We start from the raw sequence: 21,867 nt of genomic DNA, 5'->3' as shown, positions 1-21,867 counted from the left end.
AAATTCTTCTACCATTGCCCGTGGTTTTTACCCTATATTATTTAGGGGTTTTCCACGTAATTTTTGTGTCTCTTTTATCTTCAATTTTTATTTTCTCAAATTATCAGTTGCATTTTTGCTCTATCCGATAGCCGTCTTCCGCAACAATTGGTATCCGAGCCAGATTTGAGTGTGTAATATCTGTTTATTGTCTTTGTGGTTGCCACCAAAAGGTGGATCCTCCAACATAAGAAAGTAAGGAGGTATTATCCATTCTTTGACGGTTCTAGAGAACTATTCACGATAGTGAAATAGTGGGAGCTATCCGAAATAAAAGCTATGGCAACGAAATTTGATATTGAAAAGTTCAATGGGAGAAATTTCTCATTGTGGAAATTGAAGATGAAGGCCATCCTGAGGAAAGACGGTTGTCTAGCAGCTATCAATGAAAGGCCGGTGGATTTCACATATAACAACAAATGGATCGAAATGGACGGGAATGCTATGGCAAGCTTTCATCTAGCATTAGCAGATGAAGTATTGTCAAGCATCGAGGAGAAGAAGACAGCTAAAGAGATATGTGATCATCTCACCAAATTGTACGAGGCCACATCGTTGCACAATAAAATTTTCCATAAGAGGAAATTATACACTCTCTGGATGTCAGAATCTACTTCAGTGACGGAGCACTTAAATACACTTAATGCCTTATTTTCTCAGCTTACATCCTTAATCTGTAAAATAGGAGAACAAGAACGTGCTGAACTTCTACTTTAAAGTCTACCGGATTCGTATGATCAACTCATCATCAACTTGACAAACAGTAATGTCACCAGTCTAGTCTTCGATGACGTTGCAGCTGTTGTTCTACAAGAAGAAAATCGACGCAAGAACAAGGAAGACAGACAAGTAAATCTGCAACAAGCAGAAGCGTTGACAACGATGAGGGGAGATCAACGGAACGTGGCCAAAGCAGTAGTCACAAACATGGTAGATCGAAGTCGAGGAGCAAGAAGAATTTAAAGTGGTACAACTGTGGAAAGAAGAGCCACTTGAAGAAGTATTGTTGGAGTCTAAATAAAAACTCCAATCCACAAGGCAATACTGCAAACACTTCAGATGATGGAGATGCTCTATGCTGTGAAGCGTCAACCACCGTGGAAGGTAGAAAGAGATATGCAGATATATGGCTCATTGATTCAGGAGAAACATATCACATGACCTCAAGAAGAGAATGGTTCTATCATTATGAACCTATCTCAGGAGGATCTGTGTATAGTTGCAATGATCATGCCTTAGAGATCATTGGTGTGGAAACCATCAAATTGAAGATGTATGATGAAACAATTAAAGTTGTTCGAGATGTACGGCACGTGAAAGGCCTGAAGAAAAATTTATTATCCTACGGATTGTTGGATAATAATGCAAGCAAGATTGAGACACGGAAAGGAATCATGAAGGTGTTTCGTGGAGCGTTTGTGGTGCTGAAAGGCGAAAAGATAACATCAAACTTGTACATGTTGAAGGGAGAGACTTTGCTAGAAGCAGAAGCCTCTGTTGCCTCATGTAGTTTAGATTCTACAATGCTATGGCATCAGAAACTTGGACACATGTCAGAACAAGGAATGAAAGTCCTTGTGGAGCAAAAGCTACTTCCAGGTTTAACAAATGTATTACTTACTTTGTGTGAGCATTGCATAACAAGTAAGCAACACCGGTTGAAATTCAACACATCAAATTCTGGAGGCAAAAGTGTTCTAGAATTGGTTCACTCTGATGTATGGCAAGCACCGGTTACATCCCTTGGCGGAGCAAAATACTTTGTCTCATTTATTGATGACTACTTCAGGAGATGTTGGGTGTACCCTATTAAAAAGAAGTCAGATGTGTTTTCAACTTTCAAAAACTTCAAAGCGCGGGTGGAACTTGATTTTGGAAATAAATCTAGTGTTTCAGAACAGATAATGGAGGAGAATACACAAGCGAAGAATTTGATTACTTTTGCAGGAAAGAAGGCATTAAAAGACAGTTCACAGTGGCGAACACTCCTCAACAAAATGGAGTGGCAGAGTGGATGAACAGAACCTTGTTAGAAAGAACAAGAGCAATGTTGAGGGACGCAGGCCTAGAAAAATCATTCTGGGCAGAAGCAGTCAATACCGCCTGTTATTTGGTGAATCGAGCTCCATCAACTGCAATAGAGCTGAAGACACCAATGGAGATATGGACTGGTAAACCAGCTGATTATTCAAACCTCCATGTATTTGGAAGTATTGTGTACGTGATGTACAACGCCCAAGAAATTTCAAAGCTGGATCCAAAATCCAGGAAATGCAAATTCTTGGGGTATGCTGATGGTGTAAAGGGGTATCGCTTGTGGGATCCCACTGCCCATAAAGTGATCGTCAGCAGGGATGTTATCTTTGTAGAGGATAAACTACAAAGAAAAGAAGACGATGATAGTGCTAAAAAGTTAGAGACTACACAAATACATGTGGAAAAGGAGGTTGAAGAAGGAGATTCTTCTGAAGCAGAACCAGCACATGATGAACAAGAACCAGAGAGTTCTGAAGCTCTAACAACTCGTCAATCAGATCGTGTGAGAAGACGTACCAATTGGCACTCAGATTATGTTATAGAAGGTAATATTGCATACTGCCTTTTAACAGAGGACGGTGAGCCATCAACATACCAGGAGGCAATAAACAACTCATATGCTTCACTGTGGATGATGGCGATGCAATAAGAAATTGAAGCCCTTCATAAAAATAATACATGGGACATTGTGCAACTACCACAAGGAAGGAAGCCAATTGGTAACAAATGGGTCTTCAAAATCAAGCGAAATGGTGACGATCAAGTTGATAGGTATCGTGCAAGACTGGTGGTCAAAGGATATGCTCAAAAAGAAGGTATTGATTTCAATGAAATATTTTCTCCTGTGGTTCGACTAACAACAATTCGAGTAGTTTTGGCAATGTGTGCTACATTGGACTTACATCTTGAGCAGCTAGATGTTAAAACAGCTTTTCTTTATGGAAATCTTGAAGAAGAAATTTATATGCTCCAGCCTGAAGGTTTTGAAGAAAAAGAAAAGAAGAATTTGGTTTGCAGGTTGAACAAATCTCTTTACGGTCTAAAGCAGGCGCCGAGGTGTTGATATAAGAGATTTGATTCTTTCATTATGTGCCTTGGATACAACAGACTTAATGCAGACCCTTGTGCTTATTTCAAGAGGTCTGGTGATAACGATTTTGTTATTTTGCTGTTGTATGTGGATGACATGTTGGTTGCAGGACCCAACAAAGATCATATTGAAGAATTGAAGGCACAACTGGCTAGGGAATTTGAAATAAAGGACTTGGGATCAAAAAACAAGATTCTAAGGATGCAAATTCACCGAGACAGAAGTAATAGGAAGATTTGGCTTTCACAAAAGAATTACATGAAGAAAGTCTTGTCACGATTCAGCATGCAAGATTGTAAGCCAATTTCTACCCCTCTTCCTATTAACTTCAAATTATCCTCCAGTATAAGTCCTAGCAATGAAGAAGAGAGGATGTAGATGTCTCGAGTACCATATGCATCAGTAGTGGGAAGTTTAATGTTCGCTATGATATGCACAAGACCAGACATTGCACAAGCAGTGGGAGTGGTTAGTCGGTACATGGTAAATCCAGGCAAAGAGCATTGGAATACAGTAAAGAGGATTTTGAGATACATCAAAGGGACCTCAATTGTTGCATTATGTTACAGAGGATCAAACTTATTAATCATTGGGTATGTAGATTCTGACTATGCAGAAGATTTGGATAAAAGTAAATCTACTACAGGATATGTGTTCAAAATTGCTGGTGGAGCTGTAAGCTGGGTTTCAAAATTACAGTCAGTTGTGGCTACATCCACAACATAGGCAGAATATGTAGCAGCTACACAAGCCAGTAAAGAAGCAATTTGGTTGAAGATGCTATTGGAGGAGCTTGGGCACAATCAAAAGTATGTCTCTTTGTTTTGTGACAGTCAAAGCGCCTTGCATCTAGCAAGGAATCTATCATTTCATTCAAGGACAAAGCACATACGAGTTCAATACCACTTCATTCGTGAAAAGGTGGAAGAAGGGACGGTAGATATACATAAAGTTCATACTAAAGACAACATAGCAGAATTCATGACGAAGGCGATCAACGCGGATAAATTTACCTGGTATCAATCCTCCTGTGGTCTGTCAGAGACGTAAGCAATATGATGGTACAAGATAGAAAGAATGATGTGAAGATATGATTGTTTCAATCAAATCTTCAAGTGGGAGATTGTTGAAAGTAAACAAAACATGGGCGGTTAAATGGTCATGGGCGGCTAAATTGTAACACCCTAATTTAGGGGCTAAAATTAAGAAATTATAAAGTGGTGGATTTAATTGGTATTTGGAAGAAATTTGGGGATTAAATTGTCAGATTTCAAAGATGGCAGACCGTTTTAAGAAATGCATGAAGTTCAGTGGCTAAAGTCATGATTTAACCAATTTTTATATATGTTGAATTATAAGTTCCCCGTGCGCAGGTTCAGCGGAAAATTTTCCAGTTTTCCTCTCCCGTTCTCCCTACTTCGAACTCCGATCTACTCGCCGTCCGACCTCCGATCGACGATCCGAAACCACCATCGTGTTCGTTGTCAACCGAGGAACAAAACCCCTCAAACCTTTCGTCGTGAATCATCTCCGTTCGTCGTTAATTTCAGTCGGAAGTATCGTCGGTAATAACTCGGTTTTAGTTGGTTTTTCATCGATTCACAACGATCGGGTCATCCGTTTACGACACCTCCCACACCATCGTGTTCCTTGTGCCGTTTCGAGTCCACCGGTGTCCTCCCTTTTCTCCGGCGGCGGCGGCGCGTGTGGAGGTGAAGCGGTTAAAGTTTCCGATTTGTTGAAATCGAGCTCTCCGCCGTTCAAAATTGTGAACCGAGCTTTGTAAGTATCTCGAAATCGCTCAAAATAATTTTTAGAAATTTTTCCGGGATTTTATCACTGTTCACGCCCCCACGCGCCGCCACTGCGCGTGGGAAGGGAAAAATGACCGGTTTGACCGGTTTTGAAACTGTTTTGACCGGTTTGACCGGTCACAACCCGACCCGACCCGTTTACCCGACCCAACCCGTTTACCCGACCCGTTTACCTGACCCGACCCGTTAACCCGACCCGTTGACCCGTTGACCGGAGTTGACCACTGTTGACCAAAACTTTGACCGGCTTTGATCGGGCATTAAACGACCTTTGACTTCGACCGAGTATACCTATCCTGACATTTTTCGACGTTCCAAATCCGATTCCGCTGTCTGTTTTTCGAAATTCGAACCCGAAGGTCTCGAAATTGCCGGTCAAACCCGTTGACTTTGATTTTGACCGAAAATTCCAAATTTTTGAAAAGTCATATTTTATGCTTTCGACGTCCTGAATCCGAATCCGAAGTCCGTTTCGCCAAATTCGATCCCGGTAAGCCGTCTTTCACTGATTTATCACCCGATTCGATCCGTTTATCGTAATTAAGCTCCGTTTCTGATATAATTTATGTTGATATGTATCTGAGGAATTATTGGAAGTTGAATTGAAGATCAAAGGCATTCGAATGGAATTTTTATGGTCGATCGATATTGCACGGAAATCGAGGTAATACTTTACTACCTCTTTATGCTTTATAGAACATGTTGGTATTGGTAAATGCATGAATAAAATGTTTGGTCTCATATGTGTAATTAATGAAGTTCTACACTCGATCTGAATACGGTAAAAAGGTTCAGTAATTGATTATGGTTCAGATGACTTTTATAAGAATTAAGGGATTGCTAGAATTAAATTACAAGTTATGTGCTTAGTGGTAAAGAAATCAACCTGGATCTGTAACTTGTAATTTATTTCATCAAAGGTTAAATGTTAAAGGCATTTGGATGTGAATTTATAAAAATACTCCGGTAGGTAAAATTACGAAAATACCCTTGTGTTATAAAAAGACAAGATTGGAATATGGAAGTTAGATAAGAGGATTTTACAGACATATTGATCTGATAAAATATGATGTGCATAGAATGATAGTTATACGTAGACATTATGGATAACCGGTTTTTTAACCCCAAGAGGGTTTATGCAAGATACTAGAATGTGTTAAGGGAATTATTTCAAGATCAGAGATTGTTCAAGAAAGCAATTAATCATAGGATCTCTAAATTATATTATTTTCGTTAAGAGCTAATATCGAACTTATCTGGTTAAGAAATTACGGAAATGCCCTTAAGAGGTAGAATAGTCTGAGATGACTCTGAATGAGAAAATACTTAAGGATTCGTACTTAACTCGATTAAGTACGGATTTAATTGTTAAGATCCCGACTTAGTGCAGGAAAATTCATGATATTCCGTTTGTAAAATCTGAGAAGGCACTTGACCCGAAAATATCCGAGAATGAGTAAATACCTGAAGAATAATTTATCGGGGGTATTCTGCTGTCAGAATTATTCGAAAGGACTGAAACAAATAATGATATTGAATTAAATAAGACCGAATGGAGGAAAAATTGAAATACCGTGGATCTGTAAAATGACAAAAATACCCCTGTAATGAAAATGACTCAAGAATGTCACCAAGCTCAGGAATGATTGAATATCCTCGAGCTCTGAAATGAATGGAATAAAACTGAACATCAAAATTACCAAAATACCCTTATGGCCTAAATTTAGTAAATGTCTTGGATTAATTAAGGAATCCAAGTAAGCATAGGTATTGGACTACCTTTAAAGGTAATGGAAAATAATTTAAGTGAGTAGATCAACCCTAAAGCTATGTTAATACCTGAATGGCATAGATATTACTGGAATATGTGTTCGTCTTCTCAAGTTTGGCTCGTGACAATTTTGGAAGTATTCAGTTCAGCTAAGATCTAGATCGTATTCAGTACTAAGATTGGACGTTTGTTCGACAAATCAACCACGAAGACCAAATTGAATGGAATGGAAGTACAACATGTATCTGAAATTCAGGAACGTTTAAATTATTCGGGAAAATCCCGAAGTAACTGGATTGGACTTGAATGTTAAATGAACTAAGTAACCTCAATGACTGAGGATTAAGTAAGAGATTGGAATAAGTTTGGAAACTCGGATAAACTTATATGATATCATCCCTATGGATTTTGAACCACAAATCAAGTACGTCAGCATTTCATGGTATAGTTGAAACATAGAATAAAATAAAGACCATTAGAATATTTGCTTGTCTCCTTAAGATCTATTCAGTGATGACTCAGATGATTTATGGATAAGAATATTTGGTATTAAAGAGTAAATACCCTGAAAGGTTAATGAATTGACAAGTTGGTAAGTATTGGTTCTAGAAGCTATTCTTTTTCGATATTCGGATTAATCGTCATAGATTATAAAGATTATGAATACCTTCAAATTTCGTAGAGCTTTAGAAAAGTGTTCGAATAAGATGATCCCGATGAATCATATCCTGAATAACCGATGATTTTGTCAGTTAACAAACTCTTCTAATAGTGATTCTAATTTCCGGCATTCTATTGGTAAACTGAAGATTTGCGTTTCTCTGCCCGACAAGATTATCCTGTATCTCTAATAATATCTGGAAACTCTAGTGTGTTCCCTACTTATATGAATTTTATCTGATTTCTGATTTGAATTCTGTTTTGACATCTGATCTGAAATCTGTTCTGATTCCTAACCTGGATTCTGTTATGATATCTGATCTGAATTATGTTTTGATTTTTGATATCTCCGTTTACCGACGGAGAATGTTTTAATGGGGGTATTGTTGAAGGATGAAGTTCCGCAGGTTCCTCGGCTTTGTGCTCAGGGCCTTATATGTTGTGTGGGTTGGGTGTATGGTTCTGGGGAACCTACACATTATGTTGTGTTGGGATGGGGTATATATATATATATGTTTTAAAAAGATCTGAAAAGTTACATGGTTTTTGGGAATACACTAGAAAACCTATTCTGATATCCTGAACCTAGACATCCGAAATATTTCCATCTGGAATGAATACTTTGTTACTACCTGAAATATCCGTAGAATCTCTGCTCAGTATAAAGATCTGTAAATGTCTGAATCGATAAGGAAAAATATGTTTATTTGTATCTGCACGTTCTTCAGCATCATCTGGTAGTTCGGTATTACTGAGCTTTCCAAAGCTCACTCTATTACTCACATTTTCAGGTTAAAAGAATTGTACCAGAGCATCTATCGACTTCAGTAAGGGAGTTCTTCCGGCGTTGTTGCAGAGTATGGTACATGTGATTAGGGAGCATGTAATTGTATTTTGATTTATATACGGAGTCTGAAAATCTGTTTTATTTTTAAATAGCGACAAATGATTTTATAAGTTTGCATGTTCTGATAAAAAAGTTTTAAATTTTCCGCTATTTTTACAGTGGGTCGCTCCGGTGGCCCTAATGTGACACCCCGGATCGGATAGGGCTACCCTTATCGGTCTGTGGGGGTTACATTTAGTGGTATCAGAGCTATGGTTTGAGTCAAAATTTTCAAGTTAGACCAGCCGGTTGAATGTCAAAATATGTCTGATCAATACATGCCCCTAGACTGCAATCGTACCTCTCTGAGCTGGAACTCCAGGGCTGAGCCCCTATCTGTAATGAACAAACTGAAGTTTCTATCTGTTAAGGCTATACTTGTACAAAAAGGAATTCCAGTAACATCTGTCTTAATGCAGTAAAGTACCTTAGCTATGTGAGAGTTATTCATCTGAGAAATTCTGACTCGACTCCAGAAATAAAAATTGAGATATATTGCTGCTCTACGAGCCTATTCACGTAACCAAGGCTGAATTGATTTCACAAGGATAAAGTTGTTTTAATTATTTACTTGGACTGAGGAGAATTCTGAAGAGATTGATTACTCGAGAAAATTTTCGTTCAGATTCTTTTATTGAATGAGGAAAAGTTCTGATAAGAATGTATACTCAACTGATTAAGGATTAGTGAAGGATCTGTGTTACTATAAAAGCTACATGAAAGATATGAAAGAACTGATGGAAGTTTCATTTCTGCAATTATGTGACATTAATGAATTTCGAGGACGAAATTCTTTTAAGGAGGGGAGAATTGTAACACCCTAATTTAGGGGCTAAAATTAAGAAATTATAAAGTGGTGGATTTAATTGGTATTTGGAAGAAATTTGGGGATTAAATTGTCAGATTTCAAAGATGGCAGACCGTTTTAAGAAATGCATGAAGTTCAGTGGCTAAAGTCATCATTTAACCAATTTTTATATATGTTGAATTATAAGTTCCCCCGTGCGCAGGTTCAGCGGAAAATTTTCCAGTTTTCCTCTCCCGTTCTCCCTACTTCGAACTCCGATCTACTCGCCGTCCGACCTCCGATCGACGAGCCGAAACCACCATCGTGTTCGTTGTCAACCGAGGAACAAAACCCCTCAAACCTTTCGTCGTGAATCATCTCCGTTCGTCGTTAATTTCAGTCGGAAGTATCGTCGGTAATAACTCGGTTTTAGTTGGTTTTTCATCGATTCACAACGATCGGGTCATCCGTTTACGACACCTCCCGCACCATCGTGTTCCTTGTGCCGTTCCGAGTCCACCGGTGTCCTCCCTTTTCTCCGGCGGCGGCGGCGCGTGTGGAGGTGAAGCGGTTAAAGTTTCCGATTTGTTGAAATCGAGCTCTCCGCCGTTCAAAATTGTGAACCGAGCTTTGTAAGTATCTCGAAATCGCTCAAAATAATTTTTAGAATTTTTTCCGGGATTTTATCACTGTTCACGCGCCCCCACGCGCCGCCACTGCGCGTGGGGAAGGGAAAAGTGACCGGTTTGACCGGTTTTGAAACTGTTTTGACCGGTTTGACCGGTCACAACCCGACCCGACCCGTTAACCCGACCCGACCCGTTTACCCGACCCGACCCGTTGACCCGACCCGTTGACCCGTTGACCGTTGAATGGAGTTGACCACTGTTGACCAAAACTTTGACCGGCTTTGATCGAGCATTAAACGACCTTTGACTTCGACCGAGTATACCTATCCTGACATTTTTCGACGTTCCAAATCCGATTCCGCTGTCCGTTTTCGAAATTCGAACCCGAAGATCTCGAAATTGCCGGTCAAACCCGTTGACTTTGATTTTGACCGAAAATTCCAAATTTTTGAAAAGTCATATTTTATGCTTTCGACGTCCTGAATCCGAATCCGAAGTCCGTTTCGCTAAATTCGATCCCGGTAAGCCATCTTTCACTGATTTATCACCCGATTCGATCCGTTTATCGTAATTAAGCTCCGTTTCTGATATAATTTATGTTGATATGTATCTGAGGAATTATTGGAAGTTGAATTGAAGATCAAAGGCATTCGAATGGAATTTTTATGGTCGATCGATATTGCACGGAAATCGAGGTAATACTTTACTACCTCTTTATGCTTTATAGAACATGTTGGTATTGGTAAATGCATGAATGAAAATGTTTGGTCTCATATGTGTAATTAATGAAGTTCTACACTCGATCTGAATACGGTAAAAAGGTTCAGTAATTGATTATGGTTCAGATGACTTTTATAAGAAATTAAGGGATTGCTAGAATTAAATTACAAGTTATGTGCTTAGTGGTAAAGAAATCAACCTGGATCTGTAACTTGTAATTATTTCATCAAAGGTTAAATGTTAAAGGCATTTGGATGTGAATTTATAAAAATACTCCGGTAGGGTAAAATTACGAAAATACCCTTGTGTTATAAAAAGACAAGATTGGAATATGGAAGTTAGATAAGAGGATTTTACAGACATATTGATCTGATAAAAATATTGATGTGCATAAGAAATGATAGTTATACGTAGACATTATGGATAACCGGTTTTTAACCCCAAGAGGGTTTATGCAAGATACTAGAAGTGTGTTAAGGGAATTATTTCAAGATCAGAGATTGTTCAAGAAAGCAATTAATCATAGGATCTCTAAATTATATTTTTCGTTAAGAGCTAATATCGAACTTATCTGGTTAAGAAATTACGGAAATGCCCTTAAGAGGTAGAATAGTCTGAGATGACTCTGAATGAGAAAATACTTAGGATTCGTACTTAACTCGATTAAGTACGGATTTAATTGTTAAGATCCCGACTTAGTGCAGGAAAATTCATGATATTCCGTTTGTAAAATCTGAGAAGGCACTTGACCCGAAAATATCCGAGAAATGAGTAATACCTGAAGAATAATTTATCGGGGTATTCTGCTGTCAGAATTATTCGAAAGGACTGAAACAAATAATGATATTGAATTAATAATAAGACCGAATGGAGGAAAAATATTGAAATACCGTGGATCTGTAAAATGACAAAATACCCCTGTAATGAAAATGACTCAAGAATGTCACCAAGCTCAGGAATGATTGAATATCCTCGAGCTCTGAAATGAATGGAATAAAACTGAACATCAAAATTACCAAAATACCCTTATGGCCTAAATTTAGTAAATGTCTTGGATTAATTAAGGAATCCAAGTAAGCATAGGTATTGGACTACCTTTAAAGGTAATGGAAAATAATTTAAGTGAGTAGATCAACCCTAAAGCTATGTTAATACCTGAATGGCATAGATATTACTGGAATATGGTTTCGTCTTCTCAAGTTTGGCTCGATGACAAATTTTGGAAGTATTCAGTTCAGCTAAGATCTAGATCGTATTCAGTACTAAGAATTGGACGTTTTTTCGACAAATCAACCACGAAGACCAAATTGAATGGAATGGAAGTACAACATGTATCTGAAATTCAGGAACGTTTAAATTATTCGGGAAAATCCCGAAGTAACTGGATTGGACTTGAATGTTAAATGAACTAAGTAACCTCAATGACTGAGGTTAAGTAAGAGATTGGAATAAGTTTGGAAACTCGGATAAACTTATATATATCATCCCTATGGATTTTGAACCACAAATCAAGTACGTCAGCATTTCATGGTATAGTTGAAACATAGAAATAAAAAAGACCATAGAATATTTGCTTGTCTCCTTAAGATCTATTCAGTGATGACTCAGATGATGATTTATGGATAAGAATATTTGGTATTAAAGAGTAAATACCCTGAAAGGTTAATGAATTGACAAGTTGGTAAGTATTGGTTCTAGAAGCTATTCATCTGGAGTTATTCGATATTCGGATTAATCGTCATAGATTATAAAGATTATGAATACCTTCAAATTTCGTAGAGCTTTAGAAAAGTGTTCGAATAAGATGACCCGATGAATCATATCCTGAATAACCGATGATTTTGTCAGTTAACAAACTTTCTAATAGTGATTCTAATTTCCGGCATTCTATTGGTAAACTGAAGATTTGCGTTTCTCTGCCCGACAAGATTATCCTGTATCTCTAAATAATATCTGGAAACTCTAGTGTGTTCCCTACTTATATGAATATTTTATCTGATTTCTGATTTGAATTCTGTTTTGACATCTGATCTGAAATCTGTTCTGATTCCTAACCTGGATTCTGTTATGATATCTGATCTGAATTATGTTTTGATTTTTGATATCTCCGTTTACCGACGGAGAAATGTTTTAAATGGGGTATTGTTGAAGGATAAGTTCCGCAGGTTCCTCGGCTTTGTGCTCAGGGCCTTTATGTTGTGTTGGGTTGGGTGTATGGTTCTGGGGAACCTACACATTATGTTGTGTTGGGATGGGGGTATATATATATATATGTTTTAAAAAGATCTGAAAAGTTACATGGTTTTTGGGAATACACTAGAAAACCTATTCTGATATCCTGAACCTAGACATTCGAAATATTTCCATCTGGAATGAATACTATTTGTTACTACCTGAAATATCCGTAGAATCTCTGCTCAGTATAAAGATCTGTAAATGTCTGAATCGATAAGGAAAAATATGTTTATTTGTATCTGCACGTTCTTCAGCATCATCTGGTAGTTCGGTATTACTGAGCTTTCCAAAGCTCACTCTATTACTCACATTTTCAGGTTAAAAGAATTGTACCAGAGCATCTATCGACTTCAGTAAGGGAGTTCTTCCGGCGTTGTTGCAGAGTATGGTACATGTGATTAGGGAGCATGTAATTGTATTTTGATTTATATACGAGTCTGAAAATCTGTTTTATTTTTAAATAGCGACAAATGATTTTATAAGTTTGCATGTTCTGATAAAAAAGTTAAATTTTCCGCTATTTTTACAGTGGGTCGCTCCGGTGGCCCTAATGTGACACCCCGGATCGGATAGGGCTACCCTTATCGGTCTGTGGGGGTTACATAAATGGTCATATTTAGGTAGCCAACTTTTGTTGACTTTTTGGATGGTAAAACTATGCAATTAGTCATTGTAATTTAGGGTATTTATAAGATTAGTCCTTAAAGCTTCTACTATAAATACCCTAGCTCATTTAGCTTCAAAACCATCCCAAAACATTCTAGCTTTCTTCCAATATTAGAGAGAATTTAGAGAATTTATTGAGAGTTGTTTTCTCCTTTTTTATCAAAAGAGAATTATCATTGTTTTCTCCTTGGTAGATCGAGAGAGATTGTAATTCCTATTTTTCTCATAGTGAAATTCTTCTACTATTGTCCGTGGATTTTACCCTATATTATTTAGGGGTTTTCCACGTAAATTTTGTGTCTCTTTTATCTTCAATTTTTATTTTCTCAAATTATCAGTTGCATTTTTGTTCTATCTAATAGCCGTCATCCGCAACATCTGTAATGCTAATTCATAATTTTTAAGTTTGCCTCAAAGGCTTCACCTTTGATTCAATAATTTGTGTTGTTTTTACATGTCAAAGAACTGACCTTTTTGCTCTATATCTCCTAAATCTTTGTTTTTTCTTTCTTGTTTAGTGTCTCCCCCAGAATCTCTGAAATCTAAAGTATGTTCTTTTAATCGATTTGATGCAAGATTTGAAGTGGGTATTTGAAGAAACCGCCATTGGTGTTCAAATGAAGCTTCTTTGACAGTAGCTTGAGCTGATCCGGAGCAATGCAGCTTTATAAATATGCAATGGTAAAGAAGTTTGCTTCAGTGCTTCTTTTATCTCTTGTTACAGTGGTTTTTTGCACCACTGACTCGGGTGACCTTGATGTTCTAATGCAATTTAGAGATGGACTTGAGAATCCTGACCTCTTGGAGTGGCCTGAAAATGGCGGTGACCCTTGTGGTCCTCCGAGCTGGAGCCATGTGTTCTGTGATGAAGAGTCCCGGGTCACTCAGATTCAAGCTCAAGGTGTGGGCTTGAAGGGTACTTTGCCCCAAAACTTGAACAAGCTCTCCATGCTCAAGAACATAGGTCTCCAAAGAAACCAGTTGAGTGGAAAGCTGCCATCTTTGAATGGCTTGTCGAATTTGCAGCATGCATATCTGGATTACAACAGTTTTGATTCAATCCCAGCTGATTTCTTTGATGGTTTAGATGATTTGCAAGTGTTGGCATTGGATCACAACAATTTTAATGCCACAAGTGGCTGGTCATTTCCCAAGGCTTTACAAAACTCAGCTCAATTGACTAATCTTTCTTGTATGAACTGTAATTTGATTGGGTCATTGCCAGATTTTCTTGGTTCCATGCCTTCCTTGACAAACTTGAAGCTTTCTGGTAATAGTTTATCTGGTAAAATCCCAAGGACCTTCAATGGCAGTGCTCTGCAGATGCTTTGGCTGAATGGGAATCAATTCAGTGGACCAATTGATGTAGTGGCAACAATGGAGTCCCTCACAGTTCTATGGCACCATGGGAATCGGTTCACCGGATCAATTCCGGACGATATCGGTAAATTAACTCTCTTGAAAGATCTCAATCTTAATGGAAATAACCTTGTTGGTTTGATTCCTAATAGTTTATCAAATATGAGATTGGACACCTTGGATTTAAACAATAATCAATTTATGGGTCCAATTCCAATGTTTAAAGCTTCAAATGTGACTTTTGCTTCAAACAAGTTTTGTGAAGCCAGTGAGGGGCATCTTTGCTCCCCACAAGTAATGGCACTCATAGAGTTTCTTGATGGGGGTGAATTACCCTTCCAGGCTTGTTTCTTCCTGGTCCGGTAATGAGCCTTGCAATTGGGTGGGAATTGCATGTAATGGTGGGAAAGTTTCAACTATAAATTTGCCCCATTATAATCTTTCTGGTATTTTCAGTCCTTCTGTTGCGAAGTTGGACTCCCTTTCTCAGATTAGGCTACAATCTAACAATCTAACTGGTTCGATTCCGAATAACTGGACGAGTTTGAAAGCTCTGGAAACTTTGGATCTCAGTGACAATAACATATTTGGTCCATTACCAAAATTTAGTAGCACTGTGAAGCTTGTACTAGCTGGTAATCCTGTTTTGAATGGTGATAAGAAGGCCCCTTCCACCGAGGACAATGCACCGGCCGAGAATTCAGATTCTCCTACCAATGGCCGATCTACCTCATTGAAAGGTCCAGGTTCTAGTCCGACCGATTCTTCGGTGGACCCAATGAAAACTAAAGGTTTCAAACGGAACACATTTGTTTCGATTGTTGCTCCGGTTGTGAGTTTTGGGTTCTTGCCGTTCTTGTTGTTCCTCTATGTCTCTACTGTTGTAAGAAGATGCAAGAAGTTGGCTCCTTCTCTGGTGGTTCATCCAAGGGATATGTTGCATTCTGACAACGTGGTTAAGGTTGTAGTTGTGAGTAACACCAATGGAAGTGCCTCTGCGCAGACCGGGAGTGGTTCTGCCAGCAGAAACAGTAAAGGCATTGGGGAGTCTCATATCATTGAAGCTGGAAACTTGATCGTATCAGTTCAAGTTCTTCGAAACGTGACGAAAGATTTCGCACCAGAAAACAAGCTAGGCCGTGGTGGCTTCGGTGTAGTTTATAAAGGGGAACTAGATGATGGAACACAAATTGCAGTCAAAAGAATGGAGGCTGGTGTGATTACAAGCAAGGCTTTGGATGAATTCCAGGCAGAAATCACAGTTCTTTCGAAGGTCCGGCATCGTAATTTGGTATCTCTTTTGGGTTACTCCATTGAAGGCAATGAAAGAATTCTTGTTTATGAATATATGTCTCAAGGAGCTCTAAGCAAGCATCTTTTCCATTGGAAGAGCCTTAAATTGGAGCCTCTATCTTGGAAGAAGCGACTAAACATTGCCTTGGATGTAGCAAGAGGAATGGAATATCTTCACATACTGGCTCACCAAAGCTTCATACATAGAGATCTCAAGTCTTCAAATATTTTACTTGGTGATGATTTCAGAGCAAAAGTTTCGGATTTCGGTTTGGTTAAACTTACTCCTGATGGGGAGAAATCTGTCGTAACAAGGCTTGCCAGAACTTTTGGTTACTTAGCACCGGAATACGCAGGTACGACACTCGTCTAAGCTTTTCCAATCATATGAAACGATAATAGGCTGAATACACATCATAATTTTTTCTCAATGAACTAGTTGGTTTGTTAAACTTTAAACTGTTTTAGCTTTCTTTCTATTTATAGATGGAGTTCCCTTATTGAATTACAAGGATTTTTCTGCATGTTGTATGGTTAGTACTAAGCAACGTACCAGTGTTAGACGAATAAATGTGTACCCGAATCCAAATAACATAGATAATAAACCGCTCTATTGAATTGAAAGTTGTCATTCTGGTGGAACTTTTTGCTGTTTGATCAAAATAAAAATGAAAAAGAAAGATCAAAAACTTTGGTATTGCCTTTCAGTTGACACTTGGAAAATGCATATGCTTAATCTGTGATGTATGACCCCAATCAAATGAACTTAGCCTAATTGCCTTTATTGCATCCCATGGACCCCGAGCTTGTTTTTGATGATTGATTTCCTTTTGTTTTGGTATCAACTCTAGCTTCACGTGCCAATCAATTCAGTGACGGGAAAGATCACGCCGACGTGTTTAGTTTTGGAGTTGTGCTGATGGAACTTGTAACCGGATTGATGGCACTGGACGATGGTAGGCCCGAAGAGACCCAGTACTTAGCTGCATGGTTCTGGCATATCAAATCAGACAAGGAGAAGCTGAGGGCAGCAATAGACCCAACTCTCGACATAAAAGACGAAACTTTCGAGAGTATCTCCATCATTGCTGAACTTTCTGGACATTGCACTGCAAGGGAACCCAGCCAAAGACCAGACATGGGGCATACCGTGAATGTATTGGCTCCACTCGTGGAGAAATGGAAACCATTGGATGACGATAACGTTGAATATTGCGGCATCGATTACAGTCTTCCACTTAACCTGTTGGTGAAAGGTTGGCAAGAAGCCGAAGGGAAGGAGTTTAGTTACATGGATTTAGAAGACAGCAAAGGTAGTGTCCCTGCTAGACCTACTGGTTTTGCAGACTCATTCACTTCAGCTGACGGTCGATGAAAGAAGCAGGCTGCTTTGTTGCATTTCCTATGATGTTTTTGTTCATTTGGCAGTTTGTAGATAGCTGCCTGTGCTCTATCTATTTGGGAATTCAATGTCAATATATATAATTTTCATCATTTGAGGTTGTTTTTCTTGGTGTTTATTTCTCAGTTTGTAACATTTTTCTGATAAAATGATGCGAGTTTGATTCCTCTCTGATACTCGTATTACCAGCGAGTACATCACGTGGGGCATGTTTATATTTCCTTTTTTTTCATTGGATCAATAATTATGGGAAAATAATAGGAAATATCCAACACCGACATCACATGTCCCATAATGACTAATGTGGGTTACCTTTACTGCCTATCATACGCTTGCGTTGCTCCCACATATGGCTGGCTGGCTGGCTGGCCCCTTCTATTCATTTCATTTGATTGATACTCCTGTCTACATAAAAGGGGTAAATATATATTTTGATTTGGTATTTAATTTTTATAGCATCAAAGCTTTGCCTATAGTCTGTTGTAGAAGACTCATGAACAAGCTCAAGCCGACACAGATAAAAGGTGATACCAAGTTTGAACAAGATTAATTAGTTCCGAAAAGCATTTGAGCCATGATTATGCACTTCATTTGCCTCTGCTTCTATGCAGCAATACATATATCAAAAGATACTAACAAAAAAATCTTTACTATGTAAAGCAATTTAACTCAACTACCACATCTAATATGATAAGCTTCACGAATCATACAATATAAGCACCATTTGCCTCTCTCATGGTCCTGCAAACCAAAAGTTTAATACCATAATGAATTTAAAAGAAGAGAATAAGAAGCACTCACATCTTGTGAAAAGATTACCTCATCCGGATCTGGATCTGTTGAACCAGCTGGTTGCAATGAGACTGTGGCTCTGGAAAAAACAGCTCAATTACAGAAATCTTGTCCATAGCAACAACATTCTGGGGTTCTGGTCTAAGTATACTTGAGCTGTGAAAATTATGTTTTGGTGCTTCCATGGTATTATCATTCGCCTAAGCAGGCAATGACGAAGATCTTTTCAGCCAATCCAGTCTTTCAGAAGGCAAAACTTTCAGATTTGACATGTCTTTCTCCATGTTAGTCAAAATATCAGCTAATGTTCTACAATCACTAAGGTTATCTTGATTATCTTCTACCTGAAGGGAAACTAAGTAAAATAACTCACTATACGTTAGTACAATGTTGCAACAAAAAGACGATGATATTGAATTGAAATGCAAGAAAATAGCACCACACTAGAGTGCATTCCATGAGCAATGTACATTAAGTTGAAAAATGATAACGTAGTAAATATTTCTTTCTGTATTCAAAGCAACTCCTTCGCAATTATATATGTGGCCCAACACTGTAGTTAGCCAATGCGTTAGGAGCTTGGTTCAAATCTTTTGTCCTTATTCATTCAGACTTGGACTGGTGCAAGCTAGCAACACCGACTAAAACAAGTAGTTACTTTTGAGGAATTTAGTAATCAGTGAATCAAGTCTATTGCATATTACACCATGTTAGAATCTAGTAAGACTTAAAATTTTACCAATAAACTTGCATCTTCGTCACTAGTCACACATCCATTTCAATCTGTACCTTAAAATATTCACCATTCAAGTTAGACAGATGTAATATATCATAATACTATCAGAAAATACCACTGCAGGATTCTTTAATTTGTTGTAAGATTGAAATCTTATGCATAATAATAGTCAGATAAAATTCATATGATATTGCAACAAATGATATCAACTTCTTAAGGCATTGATTAGGTTGAATTCTACTATATCAAACATCTATTGACTAACTGAGTACGAACCTAGTCCGGCCAACAGCGGATGTACCAGCCTGGGCTGCAAGCTGTGGTTTCCAAGCATAAACCACAACAGCGCCGTGGACACACTAATGCCATATGCAAACCCCAACAATTTTACTCCTCCACCTGACTGACTCATTCAACACTCCAGCCAGATTCCTCCAGCTGCTTTCCTAACGAAAAAATCAAATACAATTTTCAAAAACCCAACACAACATCAATTCTAATATTAAGACAAGTTTTCCAATTCTTTGTTTTCTGTCTACCAACAGTGCGGAGCTCTTGGAGGTGTTGCCGCATGGACAAAAATTGGGGTTTTTTTTTTGCAATAGGGAAAACGGGTAAATTATTTGAGAAAATAGGGCAACAAGAAGTTTATTTTGAGATAATTCTACTGTGTTCATGGAATTTCATTACGTTGAGATCGATGAGTTTCAATAAAAAATATTTCTTATCTAAACTCATTATCTCGAGGTGATGAGTTCTAATAAAATATAATTTTTTTATTAAAATTGATCACATCAAGGTAAAAATTTTGAATAAAAAATATTTTTTATTGAAACTCGTCATCTTGACGTGAAGAATTTCATATCACTATAGAAAATATCATAGATTCCAAAATAAATTTCTATTTACCCTATTGGACTAAATAAAAAACCCATAGGGCCAAATTTGCCCAAAAAAGTTAAGTATGACTTTTGTTATTGAACACATATAGTGACATGAAACTGATAGATTTAGAGGCTAATTTAAAATTTTAAAAAATTTAGAGGTTTAAATTAAAAATTTTAAACATTTTGTAGGTTCAATTTACATTTTAAAAAAAATTGGGGGTGTAACTAAAAGTTTTGAAAATTTTGAGACTTAATGAGGATTTTTAAAAATTATGGGATGGGTTTAATTAACAACATTAATTTTTTTTAAAGCTTAATCTAAATTTTTAAATTTTTTAAAGAGATTAACGAGCTGCTCGTGAGCTTATTGAGTCGAGTTGGGCTTTGCTCGATTTAACTCCTTAAGGTCTCAAATCGAACTATAGTTTGAGTTGAGCTTTGATCGAGTTTTAACCAAGTCGAATTCGAGATACTCAATTCATTTAGTACCTCTACCCTGGACTCAAGAAAATTAATGGATGAGTGACTAAAACATAATAAATTGATAACATAAGTGACTAAATTATAAATTTTTAAAATCTATAAGCAAAATCTGACGTGCTTAAAACAAAAGAGACCACAATGTTGTTTACCCCTAATCTTTGACATCTATATGACTATATCTCTATCCATCTTTAAGCAGAGAAACAGTAACGTCATTTTGAAAAAACAAATTGCCCCCTTTACTACACTTCCCACCCAGAAAACAAAAGCAGAATCTCTCTTTACGACTTCCCTTTTGTCCCAAAACACCAAACAATGGCGAATGAGTTCCGTAACTTTCCTCCAAATTTGGATGATGGTTAACTCTGGCTCCCTTCTGATATTTTCCTCAACGAAGTCCCTTCCAAAATCAAGCCCCGCCTTCACCACCATAACTCCCCTCGTCTCCCTTCCTCTTGCATGGAAGACTTAGCTTCTCGTTTCGCCGCCCTTAAACTTCCTAAGCATCACCAAAAACTAACCAAAGCTATCAACTTTGAGGTTCTTTTCTAAACCCTTTACATTTTCTCTTGCAGGCATCTCTTTTTTCCTCTTGATTTCTTGCTTTCTTACTCCCCCTTTGCAGAGGCTTCAAGAACCGGTTTGTTACGGTACGGTTAATAGGAGTGGTTGGGAAGCGGGTCAAAGCTTTTACGGTTTCAGAAACGGTTCGTTTCTTGGATGGACCAAATCGGTTTATGAATGTCAGTTCGTGAAACCAACTCAAGCTCAGGTACTTGAAAGGTTTCGGGTTTTATGCCATGAACGGTGTTTTCACATTTCAGTGTTCTTAACCTTTTTTCTTCTTTTTGCAGTAATGATGTATGCTATTATTTATTTTTGTAGGTCAAGAGCCACGTTGAAGTCAGGGCTAGGGTTCTGCAAAGGCAACAAAACCGGCTTTTTCAAACCGGGATTTGTCATTTCAAGCAAATGGTTTTAATAATAATAAGTACGGGTTGGGTGGTGGTTTGGTGAGAACGTCTGGAGGCACCGGAGTTTTTCATCCTCGTGTTCTTAACCCTACTTTTGATTCCGGAAAGAAGCAAGGTAAAATTTCTTTCCCTTTTCTTGGTATATTCTGTTTATAAAAAAATGACATTTTTGGGTGTTTTTAGTGTTAAAAGTATATTATCCATTTTGGTATTGAAGATGAAAATCTTTGTTTTTTTTAAAAATTTTGTGTTTGGGTTCTGACTTTTGGCATTGAAACATGTGGTTTTCTTCAACAGTTGTTTGCTGCACTGATGGTGTAGTGTTTTTGTTTCATTTTTTGCAGTGAAACACTTTTATGAGAAAATTTTCAGCATGAAAGTACAAGTAAATGTTGTCTTTGTATATATGTTACAGTTTTACTGGTTTGACAAATTATTAGGCTATTAAAAACAAAGTAAAGATAGATGAAATCCCATTTAATGCAAAGATTTATTTGTAACTTGGACATCGGCTTGTGAGTTTTGAATACGGTACGTGTCGTGCGTATGTTATATTTTTCCCAAGGGTTCCACGTATTTTGGATATTGCTTCATTTACACATGGTGG

At 37.7% G+C, this 21,867-nt stretch overlaps 1 pseudogene; it reads left to right on the top strand.

Annotated features, from left to right (window-relative positions):
- Window positions 1-13,899: 13,899 nt before the first annotated feature.
- Window positions 13,900-17,469, top strand: LOC120155103 (annotated as a pseudogene).
- The last annotated feature ends 4,398 nt before the right edge of the window (window positions 17,470-21,867 follow it).

Source organism: Hibiscus syriacus, unplaced genomic scaffold (genome assembly GCF_006381635.1).
Source record: "Hibiscus syriacus cultivar Baekdansim isolate YM2019G1 unplaced genomic scaffold, ASM638163v2 tig00002840_pilon, whole genome shotgun sequence".
NCBI lineage: Eukaryota > Viridiplantae > Streptophyta > Magnoliopsida > Malvales > Malvaceae > Hibiscus > Hibiscus syriacus.
This window is presented reverse-complemented; position numbering and strand designations above follow the sequence as displayed.